The sequence below is a fragment of the Arvicanthis niloticus genome, chromosome 14, assembly GCF_011762505.2.
Source record: "Arvicanthis niloticus isolate mArvNil1 chromosome 14, mArvNil1.pat.X, whole genome shotgun sequence".
NCBI classification, from domain to species: Eukaryota; Metazoa; Chordata; class Mammalia; order Rodentia; family Muridae; genus Arvicanthis; species Arvicanthis niloticus.
Genome location: NC_047671.1, coordinates 33,873,514 through 33,892,368, shown reverse-complemented (window position 1 = coordinate 33,892,368; position 18,855 = coordinate 33,873,514). Strand labels below are relative to the sequence as shown.

General features: G+C 39.6%; 1 long non-coding RNA gene across 1 annotated transcript in view; it reads left to right on the top strand.

Moving 5' to 3' along the window:
- Nucleotides 1-846: 846 nt before the first annotated feature.
- LOC143434308 (uncharacterized) overlaps nucleotides 847-18,855 on the top strand; it is a 30,832-nt gene continuing 12,823 nt past the window's right edge. The window contains exons 1-6 of the long non-coding RNA XR_013103717.1: nucleotides 847-6,706; nucleotides 9,092-9,230; nucleotides 9,345-9,526; nucleotides 10,636-10,761; nucleotides 14,270-14,369; nucleotides 14,753-14,996. This is a non-coding gene — a long non-coding RNA (uncharacterized LOC143434308). The remainder of the gene's footprint in view (nucleotides 6,707-9,091; nucleotides 9,231-9,344; nucleotides 9,527-10,635; nucleotides 10,762-14,269; nucleotides 14,370-14,752; nucleotides 14,997-18,855) is intronic.

The following is an 18,855-nucleotide window of genomic DNA, read 5'->3' as shown; positions in this document are numbered from 1 at the left end:
GACGTATAATAAGACAATAAAACATCACAGGAACCTCAAAAAGTATAAAATTTAAAATTTAATGATATCGCTACCGATTTCTTCACTCAACCATATGAATTAGTTGCTTATTTGTAACTTGAAATTTTTTTCAGATCCTTCTTTTAATGATGGTTCTCAAATGCTTTAATCTCCCTTCTAGCCCACTACCCACCAGAGGTAGTGGGGGAAAAAGAAGGATATGGGAAAAGTGGACCTGTTTAGAAATGGTTCTTTGGAGCAGATCCCATCTGCCCTGTCAGGAAATCAGCAATTCAGTTCACAGATTAGCTATGGTAGCTTGATCCACTCGAAAACAATTCACAGATATACCAGCAGTCCAGTTCAGTAGAGTTGGGATAGCAAACAGGAATCTGTATCAGTGGAATTACCTAGCAGAGACGGCTAGGCCTCAGCCTTCACACAAGTCAGTAGGAGGGACCAAGGCCAACAGGAAGGCCAGGACAATTTTTCAGCTGTGCCTCTCTCAGTGAAGCGAAGATTAGCAAAGATTAGATGCATGAGAGACCAACACTAGCTCTCTAGGCAAGTTAAGCTCAACCTCCTTCACTTTCTGTTCTGTGAAGTGAAAGTGAAAGTGAAGAAAGTTCTTCACTTTCTGAGTCCTATTTATATTCCCTCCAACACCATGTATCCTCCAGGGGTCTTGCCTCAGTACCAGTCTTGCCTTAACAGAACATCCTTTCACCTGTGTCTGCTTCAGGAAAACGCTCCTTCACAATTTTGCCCCAAAAAATCCCCATCCAACACTGTCAAAAAAAAAAAAAAAAAAAAAAAAAAAAAAAAAAAAAAAAAAAAACCCTTAAATTTCCACTTAATTTATTTTAATAGGATGTGTTTCAAAAAATATTTAATATTAACATCTAAAGTAGTTTTTACCCTCGTCTCCTCTCATGTGCTGTGATTCCTGACATTCTGAAAAAAAAAAAAGTCTAGCATACTGACACACACCTGTAATTCCAGAACTTGAGAGGCAGAGGCAGGGGGACTGCTGCCAGTTTGAGGTCCACCTGGCCTATACAACAAGCTCTACACAGAAAGAACCTGAGCTGCAGAATGAGACACTATTACCCAAAGTCAAAACCAGAAGACTGTGGGGAGGAGTGAAGAAGAAAATTTAACTCATCCATAATCCAGCCTGTGAAGGGTTTCTAATAAATGATAACTTGAGTTCTTGTCTGTAAGCAGATGTAAGAAGGTGATACTGGAAGGTTTTTTCTTTACAGTTCTTTGATTGAGTTCTTGAAACTTGTTATTGTTTCAAATACATGTGATCTGTCTCTAGTTCTTTTGCTAGTTAAGTCAACAATGTTGAGAATGGTGTATTTCATCAGAGACCTTCAGCTAACAGTGGCTTTTGGAGTCTTGGAAAATGTCCAAATAAATAATTACTTTCCTCCCCCCTGACTTTCACTAGTGTCAATTACAGATGATATTTTTTGACCAAAAACTAACGTACACACATAGACCAACATATTTTAACATAGCAAAACCAACATGATAGGAAACAATGTTAAATATAGATAGAGATATATAAAGATAGATAGATAGATAGATAGACCTATATAGATATATAGATATATTTAATACTTTCAATAGCTCTATAAGCAGATACCAACTTTTCATTCTCTACATTTTTCTGACTTGAGGTGCAGAAGGAACTATGAAAGCAGAGGTGAATCTAGAGTCTTTGGCAGAAAATTTACCTTACACTTCTCATATTAACTTTCCGTACTCTGGCACATACCTTTCAAGAAGTATTCAAAGTGCCATATTTTAAATGACTTTGAGAGGCTGGAGAGACAGCTTAGGGGTTAAGCGCACTTGTTTCTGCAAAGGACGGGGGTTCAATTCCCACCATGGGTGTGATGACTCGGAGCAGTCTGTAACTCCAGTCCTGGGGGATTCCATGTCCTGATCTAACCTCTGTGAGCATCAAGCATGCATGCCTGGGATACACACATATACATCCATCCAAGTAGAATGTTCATATTTATAACATAGTGAAATTAAGTCACATTGGGTTATGATACAGGTGAATATCACCCAGTAATAAATAACTGATTTGCACAAATGCATGGAGGAATCTCATAGGTTTAAAGTTAAGGAAAGTAGATCATATCCAAAGGAGTATATACTTTATGGTTTTATTTACAGCAGAAAATTTCAACCTTAGGGCTATTTTCATTCAGGGCCTGTTTTGGGGATCAGGCAATGTTCTGCATGCACTATAGAGGGGTCAGTACCAACACTGCCCTTCATTTACTATCTGATAGTAACTCTCCCACACCCTGCTCACTGTGCCCATGGGGTGGGGGGAAGATGTCTCCAGGCACTATCAAATATCTGCCTGAGGAAAAAAATTACCTTCAAGAGAAACCCACTAATTTATATGAAGGGATTTAAAAAGCAAATAATCCAGGCTGGTCTGTAGTATTATAGGCAACAGTAGTGATGAAGGAGCCTTTTGAAAACCTACCAGCCCTTGACTACAGTCATACATATATTCAAAGTTATTAAACTGAGCACCTAAGATAGGTGCACATTATTGTTTGTAATTCATGCAATTCCTTTAAGAAAATGACTGGCTTAAGATTCGGGGAAAAATACTTCAAAGAATAAGCATTTCCTGTGAGAGGAAGATTAATAAAGGTTCCAGGAGAGCAATACTCTGGAGAGAAAGGATGGTCTAAACAGCAAGCAGAACCAGAAGAAGATGCCAGGCCACTCCAGGCACAGCACACAACAGGAGCCAGAAAAGAAAGAGCAAGATCATTGTTGGCTAAGAACATCTCATTGGGGGCTAGTTTCCAATAAAAATAAGCAAGGGAAATCCAAAAGCCATGCTATACTTCACAGTGGCAATATCTAGGTCACTGCTGTGTTCACAAGGAGACATAATTGTCATATTTAGTAATGGTAAAAATTAAGCTTTAGAAACAAAATAGAATAAAGGAACGACTGTGCCTTTCAGCTCATTACCTCACTATTGCAGAATTCCCCACTGTCATCTATTCTTGCTATTTGTCCACCCTCATTCTATCCCAGGTGGATGGTGCTCCTCACAGCATCGTCTACACAGCTCCTGGAAATAGGAAGAGAACTCTCCTGGGAAGATTCCCACTGTTTTTTTCAGCCATCATATTCTTTCAGGCTACTAATTACCATTGGTTACATTATTCGTCATCATCCTTAATTGAGCATGAACAATGCTAAACGCTGTAAAGAAAATGTTAGAGGGGAGTCATTTCACTGAAGCCAAAGGATTTGGAGCTGACTCAAATGGGAAGAATAATGAGAAATGGAAATTCTGCCATGCTCAGGTGGCCACTGTTCAGCTCTGTGAAATGCAGAGCTTCCCTGTATAGATAAAGAACAGCCGTTTGTGATAGTTTGTATATGCTTGGCCCTGGAGTGGCACTATTAGGAGATGTGGCCTTGTTGGAGGAAGTGTATCATCATAGGCATGGACTTTGAGACCCAAACTCCCTGAAAGCCAGTTTTCTCATGTTTGCCTTTGAAACATGATATAGAACTCTCAGATCCTCCTACACTGTGTTCCTACCTTGATGATAATGGACTGAACCTCTGAACCTGTAAGCCAGCATCAATTAAATGTTGTCTTTACAAGAGTTTCCTTGGTCATGGTGTTTCTTCACAGAGGAAACTAAGACACCAGTCTTTGTCATTCAGTAATGAGTACAGAAGGATTGAGGGATAGCTGTCTGGCCAAGACCACCTTGCTAAGGAGCTGTACTGGTGATAAGGCAATCTCACAAAGAACATGAAGAAATATGAAATTTAATGTACTGCTTTATAATAGTTTATAGTCTATACATAGGACTAAAACTAGTGAAGAGACCAGAGGTCAAGATCACCATCCTATAAACTCCAAGATTTTAAACGAGTCCTGGGGTTCTGGGGGGATGGCCAAATCCACAACCCAAGAACCAGGATACCCTTCCACGGCCCAAAAGAGTCCAGAGTTTTTTTTTGTTGTTGTTGTTTTTGTTTTTCCTGGAAGAGCTGTGTTTGTTTTCTCTGAGTACAGCTGAGGTTTACTTAAATGAATGCCACGTTTTTACTGTCTCAGTTCTTTGCACCAGTTAGGATAATGTCTTAGCTACAGGTAATTTTTAATTAAGGTAAAAAAAAAAAAAAAAACACTCAATGGAAACTGGCTTAAATAATACAAATATTTATTACTTTGCTTATCAAAAAGTCTAGAGGCCAGTGACTCTGAGTTGGTGGGTGTCAACAACCAGATGTCACTTTTTCTCCTGGTCTGGTACCCTCAGAAAATACAGAAGAGCTGTAGCCAGCATGGATAGAGGCTATTTCAGAGCAAAGACATTGGAGTGAAGGTAGAATGCAGCCAGGGGAGTATCTGAGGGAGGAAGGAGCAAGGCCAAGTGTAAAGCCTCTGCAATTAAGTGACCATGACATAATAAAAGAAGGCTGCAGCTGTGGTAAAGTGCTGGAGTTAGGGCCATAGTAGAAAGAATTGAAATCAGAGATGAATGCATCAGGTCCACAACATGCAGGGCTGTGTAGACTGGTGGAAGGATCCTGAGTACACAGGAAGCTGATAGGAGAGTTTGCATTGGTTGAGTTGCTTGATCTTGCATCTATTTTAAAAGAATTACTCTGATTGAATTGGTGGAAATCAACTGTAGATAAGAGATAAAACAGGGAGGCATCCAAAGAAGTCATCTCGATACAACAAGGAAGTAACAGGATCAGGTCGTTGTTAGAGGTGCTGAAACTTTGCTAGTGAATTTGTCATGAGATGTCAGAATCATAAAGGATGTTTTTAGGTTTGTAGCTGAGGATAGCCTTGAACTTATGATTCTCATGCCTCTATATCCCAAATGTTGGGATTGCATCCGTGAACCACTATGGTGGGCTTTCTGTGTTGCTGGGGACTAAACCAACAGCTTTCTGTGCAAGGAGTCTACCAACTGAACTACACCCCCACCCTGTTCGTTTGTTTAGAGATAAGATCTCAGGTAGTCCCACTGGCCTTAAACTTGGTTTGTAGGGTGGTCTATGTTGGACACTCGAGTAAGTAAAGGCATGAGTATATTATTTACTGAAATGGAAAGATATCTTAGGAATGCATGGGGTTAAGGATTCAGACTTCCTGTTTTGCCCATAGTAGAATAACATACTTAATACTGGTGTATATTAACCCACTGAGGACACAGCTGCATGGGTGAGTCTAAGTCCATGTGTATATGGTATTTATAGGCAGTAAACATTAAAAAAAATATGTAATTCGTGCATGTGATATTTCAACCTATGAAACAAGAAGAGACCACAAAAAGTATGAAGCCAAATGAAAAGCAGTGTTAACCTAGAGTAACCTAGACTATTCCAATGTTGAGACACACTAGGAAAGAACATGGTGGAGGTGTCAATGAAACCAGAAGTTGTAGCAAGGGTAGACTCAGTAGCAACTTGAGCACTTAGGGCCGAGCAACTGTAAAATGGACAGATATGAACCTGCGCTGGAAATCCAAGGCTCTCTCGGTGAAGAATGGCCTTGTGCACAGATGAAACCCTCATGCAGGCTTGTTTACATTTTATTGACTCAAATGTGAATCACTCATGATTTCCTACAATTATCTTTTTTCCTTGGTCATTCTAGGTTTTCACAGACATTTAGATTGCTTTCAGGGATATTTTTATGCTTTCCTCTAATAAAATCTGATTTAGAAAATCTAATCAATTAGGTATTTTAAGCCTCATCATTGACATTACAAATGGACTCTGGTTTTGCAAAATGATGAACCACAAATGACAAGCCCACTGATTTAATTTACACAAATGTCCCTTATCTGTGGTCTATCAGGATCCATCTACTGCATGAACCGAGGCACACTGGCCTTCCTAATAGACGACATTGAATTTCTAATGGAAACTTCTGCAAAGGCAAATTCATCATGTCGAAGCATGGCCCCGCAATATTTCATTTTGTCATTGGTTACACTTTTCTAAGCTTTTCCACGAGGTCTGTGAAAGCCAGAGAGTACCATTTTGCCTGAATGGGGAGCTTTACGCTTCCAAAGAAGAAAGCAAATGTCAAATCGTTGTTTAAATTTAATAATACGTAGACATCATTTTTGTTCCAACTTCCTCTTTTTAATATTATTCCACGATTACATTTCTCTTAAACATTCCAATTATTTCAAGTAAGTGTGTATATCACTTATCAAAATTAAGTGAATCTATGACATTCGGAGCCTAAACATATCTATTAGGGAGGCATGTTCTGGGAACTCTCTGAAATAATCTACTTTATGCTATCTTGTTTTTGAAGTCTGGAGTCTGTCATATAGCTATTTTTCTTCTGCAGCTGGTATCACATTTATGAGGGGTTGAGAGGATTTCTAATTTTACTTTGCTGGTGTATAAATGTGTCATTTCATACAACTCTCTGTTTTCCTTTGTTGTAACTTTTTTCTCTCTGTTTTAGCCCCAGGCTCTCCTCTTTATTTGATCAGTAGAGTTTATATGATATTCCAGGCAGCACTTCCTCCCAGGAGAAAAACAGGATTTCCAATTGCTACTCGTGATTCCTCGGGCGATCTGAAAGGGCACCTCCTGAATTAATGTTTTCCTTACTGTTTCCTTTCTGCACTTACTGGTTTATTTCCATCAGTGGGTAGGTGAACTTATTTTCTATTTCTTAATTTATTTTCCTATGAATGCTAATTATTTGTGACCACCTTATTTCTTGTTGGCTAGTTGGATGGTTGAATAGAAAAGTAATCAAAATGAACACTTGTTGCCAAGGTGTTCCTCTCAACAATGAACTAAAAGGTACCGAGTTCTGTGTTCCTATTGTCAGCTTCCAAATACAGTCTTGATGTAAGAAAAGAAACTTCAATTTTATGTTTTTTGTCATTGCTGGCTGCTTTAGCAATGGCTTTTTCCATTAAAATACAGAATCTATTTTTAAGAGTATTTCTGTGCACAGCTGTCTAACAAAACAATGTATTAGGTAGGCTTAAAATATTTCTTATTCATCTTCATCTCCACACTGAAAAGAAAACGTGTCATTGCGAAAAACAGGAGAAATATTCATACATATCAGATATATTATAATAGGGGATGGGATATTAGTTCTCCTTATTAGCAAACTGTAAAGAAATATTCTAAATATGTTCCCATAATAATGATTTAAAAATGATTTTTAAAAAGTTATCCATATATCTCTATCTCTGTCTCTGTTTCTATCTCTATCTATATATATACTGATATAGAGAGATAGTATGGGGGTAGAGGGGTGGTAGACTTATTAACTTGTTTCCATAGCAGATATGAAATTCAGGGGCCAAAGTCCAACCCCACATAAGTCAGCTATGCCAGTTCATGTCCATAACCACAGCATTCTGGAAGTGGAGACAGAAAGATTAAAAGTTCAAAGTCATTATTGGCTGTATAGACAGTTGGAAGTTCATGTGATAGACCTGAGACCCTGTCTGAAAACACAATAAGTGGTGTGGCATATGGACATCCTAAATCAGAGGTGGTTAAGAGCAGAGATGTATATGAAGCTAAAGATGCCATGATCTTTTCACCAGACATAAACAGAACTCCTAACAACCCAGAACCTGGGAAATCAGGAGCACACATGCACTCATTTCCAAAACACATTTCAGGTCCTTCTCCTGCCTGCCTTATGTTAGCAATAACAGTCATGACAAAGAGCAGAATGGTTTCCTATAGTCCTTACTGTTTCACCGTTCTTGATAAAAGTCTATCATCAGTAAAAAGAATGTCCATAGTTTCTTATGTTACTGAACTGTATAATAAATAATATCATCCTCTACTATTAACTAAAACATTAATACTTAATCCAGTCTTCTTTGGGTTAGGCACGAAACAGAGTCTCATGTGATTTAGTCTGACCTGAGCTCTCTATGTAGCCAAGATTGGTTTCAAATTCCTGATCCTGCTGTTCTGGGTGCTAAGACTATGGATTTTTACCACTAAGCCAGTTGGGCCTATTCTTTTTTATAGCCAGTAGTTTCAATGTAAGTACACTTTCATTTTGTGTTCAAATTCAGTTCAAGCATTAAGACCACTAGATCTCATAATATACATATTTGAGTGTAACTTGTCTCAGGACTAAATACCAACCACAGGTTAGAAGGCCAGGTAGATACCTATTTCAAGACAAACCATTTAACCCAACCACCTATAGCAATTTAAAGCTTAATTTAGATGATGGATGAATTGGACTTAACCTTTTCACTTTAATATACTTTAATTCATAACTGCTCTGCAGTTTGCGTACATTTATCCTACCTCGGTTGCCTTAAAATGAAACACATTGAAAGGAGAAGTGCTATTGTTTCACTGATTGTAAATTAAAATAATAAAATTAATGTCAAATGTCATTTCAGCATATACTTTGTCACCATGGTAACCCATAGGTAACTGAGTTGGTAAAATTGCAAATTACATATCCAGCTATTTAAAGACATCAATGAAGTAAAGTCATTTAATCAAGCTTTTCATTGCCTGTGCTATGTAATCAAGACGACCCGATTAATGTCAGGAAGCCACCGATTCCCTCTCCTGTCTGGCATTTATACCATCAGGTTTAGCCTGCTCATGGTTGTATGCTATTTTTTGGAAGCACGTTATTAGATATTTGTGTCCTTGACAGGAGGGGAATATAGTTCAAATGTAATTTTATTCACAAATGTGAAATGGAGAAAAAGTTCAAGTTCTTTGCTTATTCTTCATATGTAAAATCTGCTTCAACAGAGAGAAAACAAAGGATCTCTTGGCTTTTCACCTCATCACACATACCCTATCCAACCCCTGCCCCTGGTACCTAATCCAGACCACTGTGGTGGTTTGAATGATAACGACTTCCATAGGCTCCTGTATCTGAATGTTTGATGAATTAGGAATGGGTGGGAGATGTGGGTTTATTTAAGGAGGTGTGTCATTGGGGTAGGGGTGGGGTTGGGGATTTTAGGGGGCTTTGGTCCCCCACCAAGCCCACTCAGTTCACTCTGTCTACTGCTTGTAGATCAAAATGTAAGCTCTCAACTACTGCTCCAAGGCCATGCCTGCCTGCCTGCCTGCCTGCCTGCCTGCCTGCCTGCCTGCCTGCCACCACACTTCCCATCATGTGGTTTCAGCCCTCTGAAACTACAAGCAAGTCCCAGGTAAATGCTTCCTTTTATAAATGCATCGGTCATGGTGTTCTTTACGGCAGAACAGTAGCGCATATACAGACAGACCCAGATCTGAATTGGCTTGGATATCTCCTTTCTTTGCAGGCTGGGTATAGAGCACCAGGAATCTCCGATTTTCTCTGCTACCCACTGTGACAGTTTCTGATGCTGTGACAAAATACTTGAAGAATTCTGGAAGAATGCTACTGTTTCAGAAAATGTGCCTGTTGTTGGTTGGCTTTATTTCTGTATGTGAAAGACAACAAGACTGCAGAGGATGAGTATGGGTACTAGCTAGTTTCTTTTTTCTTTCCTTTTTTAATATTTATTGTTAAACTTTTCAACTTGACACAGCTAGAGTCATCTAGGAACAGGAAACTTTAATTTTAATTAATAAGAAGACATTTTCTAATGCTTTCATAAGATTAGCCTTTTGGGAAACCTGTGGAACATTTTCTTGCTTAATGGTTGATGTGGAAAATCTAAGTCCATCATGTGTGGTGCTCTCCCTGGGTAGGTGGTCTTGGGGTATATAAGAAAACAAAGTGAACAAGCCAGTAAGAAGTAATCTAGTAAGCAGTGCTCCTCCATGATCTCTGCTTCAGTTCCTGCCTCCAGGTTCCTGTCTTGAGTTTCTGCCCTGACTTCCTTCAATGATGAACCATGATTATAAAGTATAAGTGCAGAGATCGGGTCTAAATGGTCATGAAGTTTTAACATGGCAGGAGAAACCTGACTAGGACCATTTTGTCAGAGGCTACTCATCTCAGAAGCCCAGGAAAAGGTGGGTTTGGGGAGGAAGAGAAAAGGAGAAAGGAAATCTAGGGAATAGATATGCACCTCCAAGCAAGTTCTCTGTGACAGCCTCCCCCAGTTAGATGCTATCTTTAGTCCATTTATCAATTAATTAATCCATTGCTGAGGTTAGTGGCCCCATGATCCAATCACCTCTTAATACCATGGACACCTGACGACCAATTCTTCTTAGGAAGCTTTATGGAGGTTTTGCACAGGAACCATAACACATACTCATGCATACTGCTCTGGGGGGAGACCTCCTGGTGTTACTCCCAAGATCTTTTTGCTGCCTATCAAACGGCATGTCATTTACCTGATATATTATTCTATACATAACCAAGCATATCAGTGACTTTCTTTTAAAACAATTTACGTTTCTCCAGCTGTCCTCTATGGCCGCAAACACAAACCTGATCTTGATTTGCAGAGGAAAGACAGCAGGCAAAGTGTTTTTGGGAAAGCACGAGAATTCTGTTTGGCAATAGGGACTCTTCAACCCAAAAACTCCTGTTTGCCTCTGAGATTTACATGAGTGGTGCTTATTAACGTGATCTTAATAAGAGACAAGTTGACATAAGGCCCCTCTCTTATCCCCCAGCAGCTTCCCCAGCAGATGGAAAGAGCTCTTCAGTCTCTCCTGAAACACCTTGAAAAGCCACAGGCATTGTTGTCCTGGCAGCATTTTATGAGAACAAAGCTTGACCCAGATGAGAGGGCAAGGCAGGTAATGTTGAATTTTCAAAGCAGAATGAAGCCTTTTCAGTAACAGATAGCTCAACTGTGCTCAATTCTTAGACCCTTCATTTCTCACACTCGGCAGTACTTAAAGTAATTTCTAAATCCCAGGCTGACTGGCTAGGCTATTTTCATATGTTCAAACTCCCTCCACACTCTCAGTAGGCATAGCTCCAACCCAGCACGGCAGCAAGATGTCCTGTATGGTGGAGAACACAATTTCTGTCTCTAAAAAGTACATGTGCTACGAGGCAGAGAATCAGAGCTAGGGATACTCAGACACAAGCAGTGGGCACTTGTGACCTGGAAATGCCACCTTGGGATTCATAGCTCAGAAATCAAACAGCAGAAGGAGCAGACCATGTCAAAAATGCCCAAAGGTCCCTTCTTTCCATTATTGAGGTCACTTGAATCATGTGGGCACCTCGTTAGAGAAGAGTTAGAGGAAGAGACAGGACCCTGCAAACATGGATTTCACTTGAGTCAAATAAGAGCCTGGGTTATCAAAAGAAGCTTTAATGTTTGTATGACATCGCATTGAGTTTATCTGACTAAATTCAAATTCAATTTTTATTCCCACAGGTAGGGAGTAGGGTCTCAGAGGGAAGATCAGATTAGTTAGAAAAACCCAAGGATAAATGTTTGTGAGTGATCTGAGTTTATGTAATTAGGGATTTTGCTCTGCATGTTTCTGCTTACATATAACTATTGCACTCATGTGCCTGAGTGCATATACACATCCCCGTAAGACAGCACCATAAAGAGTGGCTGGGAGAACACCGAAGGTCGACAGGATTCTGGATGGTGGCTAGACTTGGAAAGTTCTTTGTTGTTTTCCATTCTGCTCATTCACATTTTTTCAATGTAGCATAACAAAGCCTTCTTAACTGTATACACTCCATGTGCTGAGAGAATTATTTAAAACACAAAAATATCCTTCATCATAGGAGGTGCCCACTTTAGAGTCTAAACAGCTACCTGATCTCATTTCTGGTGTAGTCTATATGGCTTCTGGTTGCAAAAGGCTGATGTCTTTGGTATATCTAAACCCCTAGCCAGAAAATGGCATCAGTATATCATTGACTATAAAGATAAAAGTTTAGAACCAGTGGTGAAAGAGTGGACATCCTGGCTGGAGAGCCAGCACAGTGGTAGGAAGTTACCCATTCCTCTTGCTGAGAATCTGAGTTCTGTTTCTAGCACCCAGGTTACTTGACCTACACCCACCTGTGACTCCGGTTCCAGGAAGACCCTAAGTCTCAGGTCTCTGAGAGTAGCTACACTCATGTGCATATAAGCATGCGCGCGCACACACACACACACACACACACCCCTAATTAAAATTTTAAAATAAATAAAAATTTTTAGGATTAAGACTGGCACCAATCTTCATTTAGCTATCTGAAGATTAGTCTTCTCAAATGTATCCAACTGTATCTGGGTATAGTCTCCCACTTGGTACTACATGGTCATGTGTCTTTAAAATTATTTCTCTGAAAGAAGTATCCTGAGAGAGATGGCTACATAGTGCGCATTCTCAGAGGACTCCACCAGACACAATAGGCCCAAGTACTAATGGTCCTACCATGCTGTGTAGATGTTAGACATATGTCAAAACTCAAAAGTCAGTCAATCCAATTCATTTTCTCTGGCTTTCCTGAACTCTTCTGCTTTCCAAATGCATGCCTCTAAATCTGACCAGCTGAGAGATTGAAAGTATTGAGTCTCTAACCTTCATGGCCACATATGCTAAACATAACTGAAATTGTTAAGGCAGAAGAGGCTTCACCCTAAGAGAGAAGGCTGGCTAGAACATTAGCCAAAAAAAAAAAAAGAAAATCAGACTTTTTTTTTTTTTTTTTTTTTTTTTACAGTTTTTCATTCACCTAGTCTTTGAAAAGACTCTTAATGCAACAGATTCTAGAAAGTAAGTGTCTGAGACCGAATCTGAGCCAACACACATAAACACTCTGAAAGATAGCGCACAACACTTCCTCCCAAGTAATTAAAGCATCTTGGAACCTGCCTTGACTCTAGCAATGAAGCATCCAAAGCTCTTTTCTGACAGGTTAACGAGGATCTGAAATGAATATTATTACTAATGAGAATCTTTGGAAATTAATCATATCACGCTATTATTAGCAACTGCAAAAGATGAACTTGCAGAGATTAGATTACACGGGATAATTCTTGAGATGTGAGCAAGTCAATATTAAAGTAACAGAAGGCTACTGCCAAGTGGGAATAAGAAAACAAGGCACTCGATTAAAAAAAAATTAAGAATAGATTAGACAATTAAGATGCTCCTTTATTTAAATGTCTCTAAGTATTTAAGATTATAATGTTTTATTTATCGTCCTGTGTGTGTGTGTGTGTGTGTGTGTGTGTGTGTGTTTGTGTGTGTATGTACGTGTTTACCTTCTATGTTAAGTACAACACACAAGATGAAATGAACACTGGCAAAACATTCTTGAGGCTGCAAAAAAAATGAGTTATAAGCTATCACAGTTTATAGTATTTGGAAAGCATGGGGATATTATAGACATTGCGTCTAACGCGCCCCCCTGGCGCTTTTGCGTCCTCGGAGAAATCACGAGACGCAGAGAACAGGTAGTTACTGTAAACGAGGCTTTTTAATCTTTATCACCCACGTGGAGAAACGTGGAGAGACGCGGAAGGGCGGAAGGGCGGAAGGGAGGGAGGGAGAGAAAGAGAGAGAGAGAGAGAGAGAGAGAGAGAGAGAGAGAGAGAGAGAGAGAGAGAGAGAGAGAGAGAGAGGCTGAGCTGAGGAAGGGGTCCCCGCTTAAGTGCAGTCTAGAGTGACGTATTCACTTTTGATTGGCTGTTCGCTCACCACCCAATATGCCTCGGGATTGGCAGTGGCTAAGGCACGCCTATCTGCCTAGCAACTGCGCAGCTAAATGTTTACATCTGGCGAAACATGCGGCCAGGGCCAATCTTGGAAATGCAAACGTGTAGCCACTGAAACAGCAGCTCTCTACAATTGCGGTTTTCTTTCTTTGGGGACAGGCTGATCTCAAACCTCCTATGTAATAAAAATGACCTTGAATTTTTCTTTTCTCTACCTCTAGAGTGATAGGTTCGCAGGCAGCCCCTAACACAGCAGGTTTGATGTAGTAGGGAGTCGAGCCTAGCGTTTCATCCATGCTAAACAAACACTCTAGCTACTGTGCTACAATCCCTAACCCCATTGCTTGGAAAGTGTTACTCCAGCTTGACGGCAACTTCTATTTCCAGTTCTTATGTTGTTTCTTTCTTTTTCTTTTTATTTTATTTTATTTATTTTTTTTTATTTATTTTGGTTTTTGGTTGTTTTGGTTTTGTTTCATACACTGTACCTAAGCTGCAAATGGCATTCTTTAAGTTCTCAAAGGTACAACACCCATATGGCTATTCCCTCTGTCCTTTAAGTGAGTCGTAGGTAGGCCCAATGATCACGGACCGATATTTAAACTTTACCTTCTATTCTTTTACAGGCTTCAAGAAACATTTTCTCTTTCATCAAGAAACACCAACATGGAATTTGTTAACCTGATGTCATCTTTCATTATTTGGGAGAACCGAATGATCACCAGGGTTTGTATTTAGCATTGTACTCAATAGTAAAAATACAGAGATGAATAAAACAGACTCAGACCCTGAGCTCATGGAGGTAAAATTGTAGGGGTGGAAATGTTGTCTGAACAACCAAATAAGTTGCAGTGAATGAGGAGATCAAGGACCGGAGAAGACAATGCTTAGGTGTGGGCCAGGGCCTGCAGTATAAACATCTTCCAAAAAGGAGGTTCAGAATGAGAAGATCACAAGGACATCAAAACAGTAAGGAGGGCTGAGCACTTGGGGTCTAACTGAGGGGAAACAGTGGTGGGCAACGTAAATAGGTTAAAGAGTCTTTAAGAAGGACAAACAAGGGGGCTGGAGAGATGGCTTATGGCTAAGAGCACTGATTGCTCTTCCAGAGGTCCTGAGTTCAATTCCCTGCAACCACATGTTGGCTCACAATCATCTGAAATGGGATATGATGGCCTCTTCTGGTGTGTCTGAAGACAGCGTACTCATATAAATAAATAAATCTAGAAGAAGAAGGAAAAGGAGGAGGAAGAGGAGGAGGAGGAGGAGCTGAATATGGAGAAATGTGATCTTTAATAGCCATTGTCACAATGAATTTCCAGAACAGCCTGTTGAGATTGCTGTTATTTACAGGTAAGAAATCAAAGGTTCAGAAAGGCTTAAGGATAAAACCAAAATTCCAACCCAGCTCTGGCTCAAAGCCCATTGTTTTTTTCATAAAAATGTTTCCAGTGAAGCAGAGGGTGGGCTTCAGGACTGCCACCCACTATTTGTGAACATTCTCTTACTGTGTCAGTCTTTGTTTTCTGTTCTCAGCTTTGCCCTCAGGATTAACTCTTGTTATTATACTTGCTGTTCTAAGAGCAAGTATAAGAGCATGTCATGAATCTTACGACATGTGTATTCTCCTACAAGTGCTGTATTTAAGGTCAAGTCTCCACCATTGACTGTGGAAAGGATGAGCAGTAATGTGTCCCCATCTGCACCTCATAGAGTTTCCTTGAATTAGCTAGATAACATTTCTGTCCTGTGGCATCTGTCTGTGGATTTGCTTTTTATACACTGGTGAAACGGATTTCCCCTCGACTTCCTTGCCTTGTCCTCTTCGGCTCTCTGTGGCCATCTGTTAGATGTCTCAAGATCTGGAACAAGATGTTCCAGTGCTCTGAAGATATTTTAAAGCCAAAATCAAAGTCAGGCAGCAAGTTACATTATGAGACTTCCTCCACCAACCCTCTGCCTTTTCTTCTTTCATTACTTGCACCTACATTTCAAACGTTTATTGATCTCATTTCTTAGACAGCAGTGTCACATGTAATGCTTTCTTGTCTCTCCGAAATCTGTGACCTAGTCAAATTTCTTCAGCAATTGGAGCTATTTTTTTCATAAAGTGATGAAGTACATTTACTACTGTGTAGAGACTTCTGGCAGCTATTCTTAGACCACGAAATACAGCCAAATATCCCTTTAGAAGTTCATCCATCTTCCAGAACCAAGCTGACACATTATACGTGTGACTGTTAGTGAGGCGGGGCATGGTAGTTTAAAGAATAGAATAAACTATATCCTGGAAACTAGAGTTTGCCCAGTTATAGATCACCATACTTCTCAGATCAAACAGTATCTTTTTCAGATTTTTTAAAATGCAAATGCATTAAAAGGCCATTCACCACATTTCATTTGCATAATGGCTTTGTGTGTTCTTAACTGGCAAAGGAACCTCTCTCATATAGAATGATAGAACCCATTTCTCTAGTCAGGGAATCAGCTCCTGCCCCTTGAATGTCACAGTGTCAGCCTCTTTCTTAGAAGTCCTCCAGTATCTGTTTTCCAGGTTGATACCTCTGAAACTTGAATATGCCTTTGATCCAGCCAGAGTTAAAACACAGATCTTGCTAAAACACAGATCCTGATTCAGTAAGCCTGGGGTGAGGGTTGAGGTTCTCCATTATTAAGTTCTTGAGGAATGCTGATGTTGAGTGACAAAGCATACTATGATAAATCGTACAAAATGGTGTGAAAATCCACTTTTCTGTATGCATGACAATAATAGGCATCTACTCATTTCTATAACTTATAAGTTGCATGATCATGGGCTATGTAATATCTTTTAGGGGATTTTTCTCATCTATAGTCTCAAAATTACCTACTAAATAGATTTTTCTGAGGACTAAATGAACCCATTTAGACTACATATGAATGTATGCTATGGTACCTGGCATATGATATGTGCTCGTAAATACTACTTCATTACTCAGTTACAACTCAATTCTAAATTCACTAAAATCAGAGGTTGTGTCTCAAATAAATCAAAGGTTATACTGAAGTAGCTCATTGTATCCCAAAATTTGTCATTAAACACATCTTTATAGTAAAAATAGGGTACAAATATTAATATTGTTGAGTGATTATAACATCTCTCAACTCAAAACAAGATTTTTCCTGTACATTTCTCAATAGTTATTTGCCTTTGTATGAGATCCCCCTTCCTCCAACCTACTCATTAAAAAAGGATGAAATTGATAAGTATGCATTATTGTATGTAAATTATAATGTATTTATTTATATTACTCGGAATTATATTCATGACATGCAATAATAGATACTAACTTCAGAGATTAGAGGTAAATTGGAGTCAGAGTTAGCACCCAGAGAAAAACTATGCATTACTAAAGTTAGATATCCATAGAGTACAGGAGTATAAAAATAGGGTTGGAAAAATCCCATAACAGGAATGAGAACAGCCCTGAGGACAAAAAAAGTCAGACAAATGAAGCAATTCAATCTTTAAGGTGTCTTTATTCTTCACAGCCACAACCCCTGGACTAGATTACAATTGACACCAAGTCACTCTTCCTTCATGGACCATTTTGGCCGCTATAAAACCATTCAGCTGTCTTATGGACAAACTTCTTTCAATGATCTATCGGTATACAGCAAGCTGTCCAATGTTCTGTGCCTTTACCCTGTGCATTGTTATTTCTGTGGTCCTAGAGTCGATGGGGCCCTGGGGAGAGGTCTTCCCACATGGATTCCCACATTAGATGCAGTTGTAATCAGGTGGCAAGTGAGGCTGGAGTCATCCAAACTCCAGAGATAGCTGGCCTGCTCCAATGGCTTCACTGTTTATGTGCAGTGCATCAGCTCGCTGGCACAGCAGTAGGACGGCTCAGTAAACAAGCAGACATTCCTCTTCCGATAAGTCCTTACCATACAGCTACCTTGGATCCTTCATAACGAAAAACCTCTGGGTCCTTCCTCTCCTTTCAAGAAACTGGATCCACTTTGGATTTTCTAGTGCCCAGAGAGAACATCCCAAGAGATCCTAAGATACCAGGCAAGATGGACTAGGCTTTTTAATGTGCTTGGTAGTAAGGAAGCAGCATTTCCACCTTTATTTAGCCAGCCTAGAGTCAAGGGGTGTAGTCAATTCAAGTCATATTTCACTGGAGAAAGAGCCATCTTTGGAGAGTAACTACCACAAGTCCAAGATGTTCAGGTGATTCTTGTCCCACATGCTTTGGAAGCTATCCCGCAAGGATCTCCCAACCTTCTCCTTCTAGGTCAGATAGAAAATGAGCTAACAGGCTTCTGTTTCCACTTGGTTCCAGTTATCTCTCAGGATCTAGAAATTCACAACTGAAAGAAGACAGTCTAAGTCCAAAGAAGGTATTAAATATAAATATTTATATATAAATTAAATATACATTATAAATAATATAAAAATTAGGTATAAATAAGAGTATCCTGCCCAGTCATTGATGGAGTTTGACCACTATAGTGTTCTTTCTTCTGAAATGCTTTTCATTAAGGAAATGTCCAGGTGGCAAGTATTATTATTTTTTCAATGTTATCTGTTTCCTGAGTAGTGAAGAAATATCAAAACTTAAGCCCAGTGACTGTCTGCCTGCTGATTCTCTCTTGCCAAAAAACCTCCATTAAAAGCAGGCAAGAATTAAAGGGAGGGCCCAGCTTCTGAGTCCAGAGTCCTCCTCACTTCCCGAAGGAAGAGGAAACCAAGAGATGTAGGTTCTCGTGAGCATGCCTAAAGGCCCGTAAGTTACTGGCTGAATTGTATTTGAAATGTTTTGTTTCTCAGAGAGGGTTTTTGACTGTCTTATCTTTCTCCCCCATTCATAAATAGGGTAATTAAAATTGATTGCCCATCCACTGGACATAAGGTAATGTATTCAGTCTGCTTTCCAAAATCCCTTATCTTGGTTTTGCCATAAAGCAGAGACTAGACAGACATGGTTGTTTTTATGGGTATTTATCTGTGGACCAGAGACAGGTGTTTAAGGCAGTTGTGAAGGTCGTGGCTATGTTTAGTGTAAGCCGCTCATGGGTTCCTGCATCCTCATTCACACTTGGCCCTCAGGTTTCATTTCTATAACCACTGACAGAACATTTCTGTAAACTGCTTAAAAACATATAAACTGTACACACATTATGTCCTTCCTTCTTCCTCTTTCTACTCAGTAGCATTTTATCC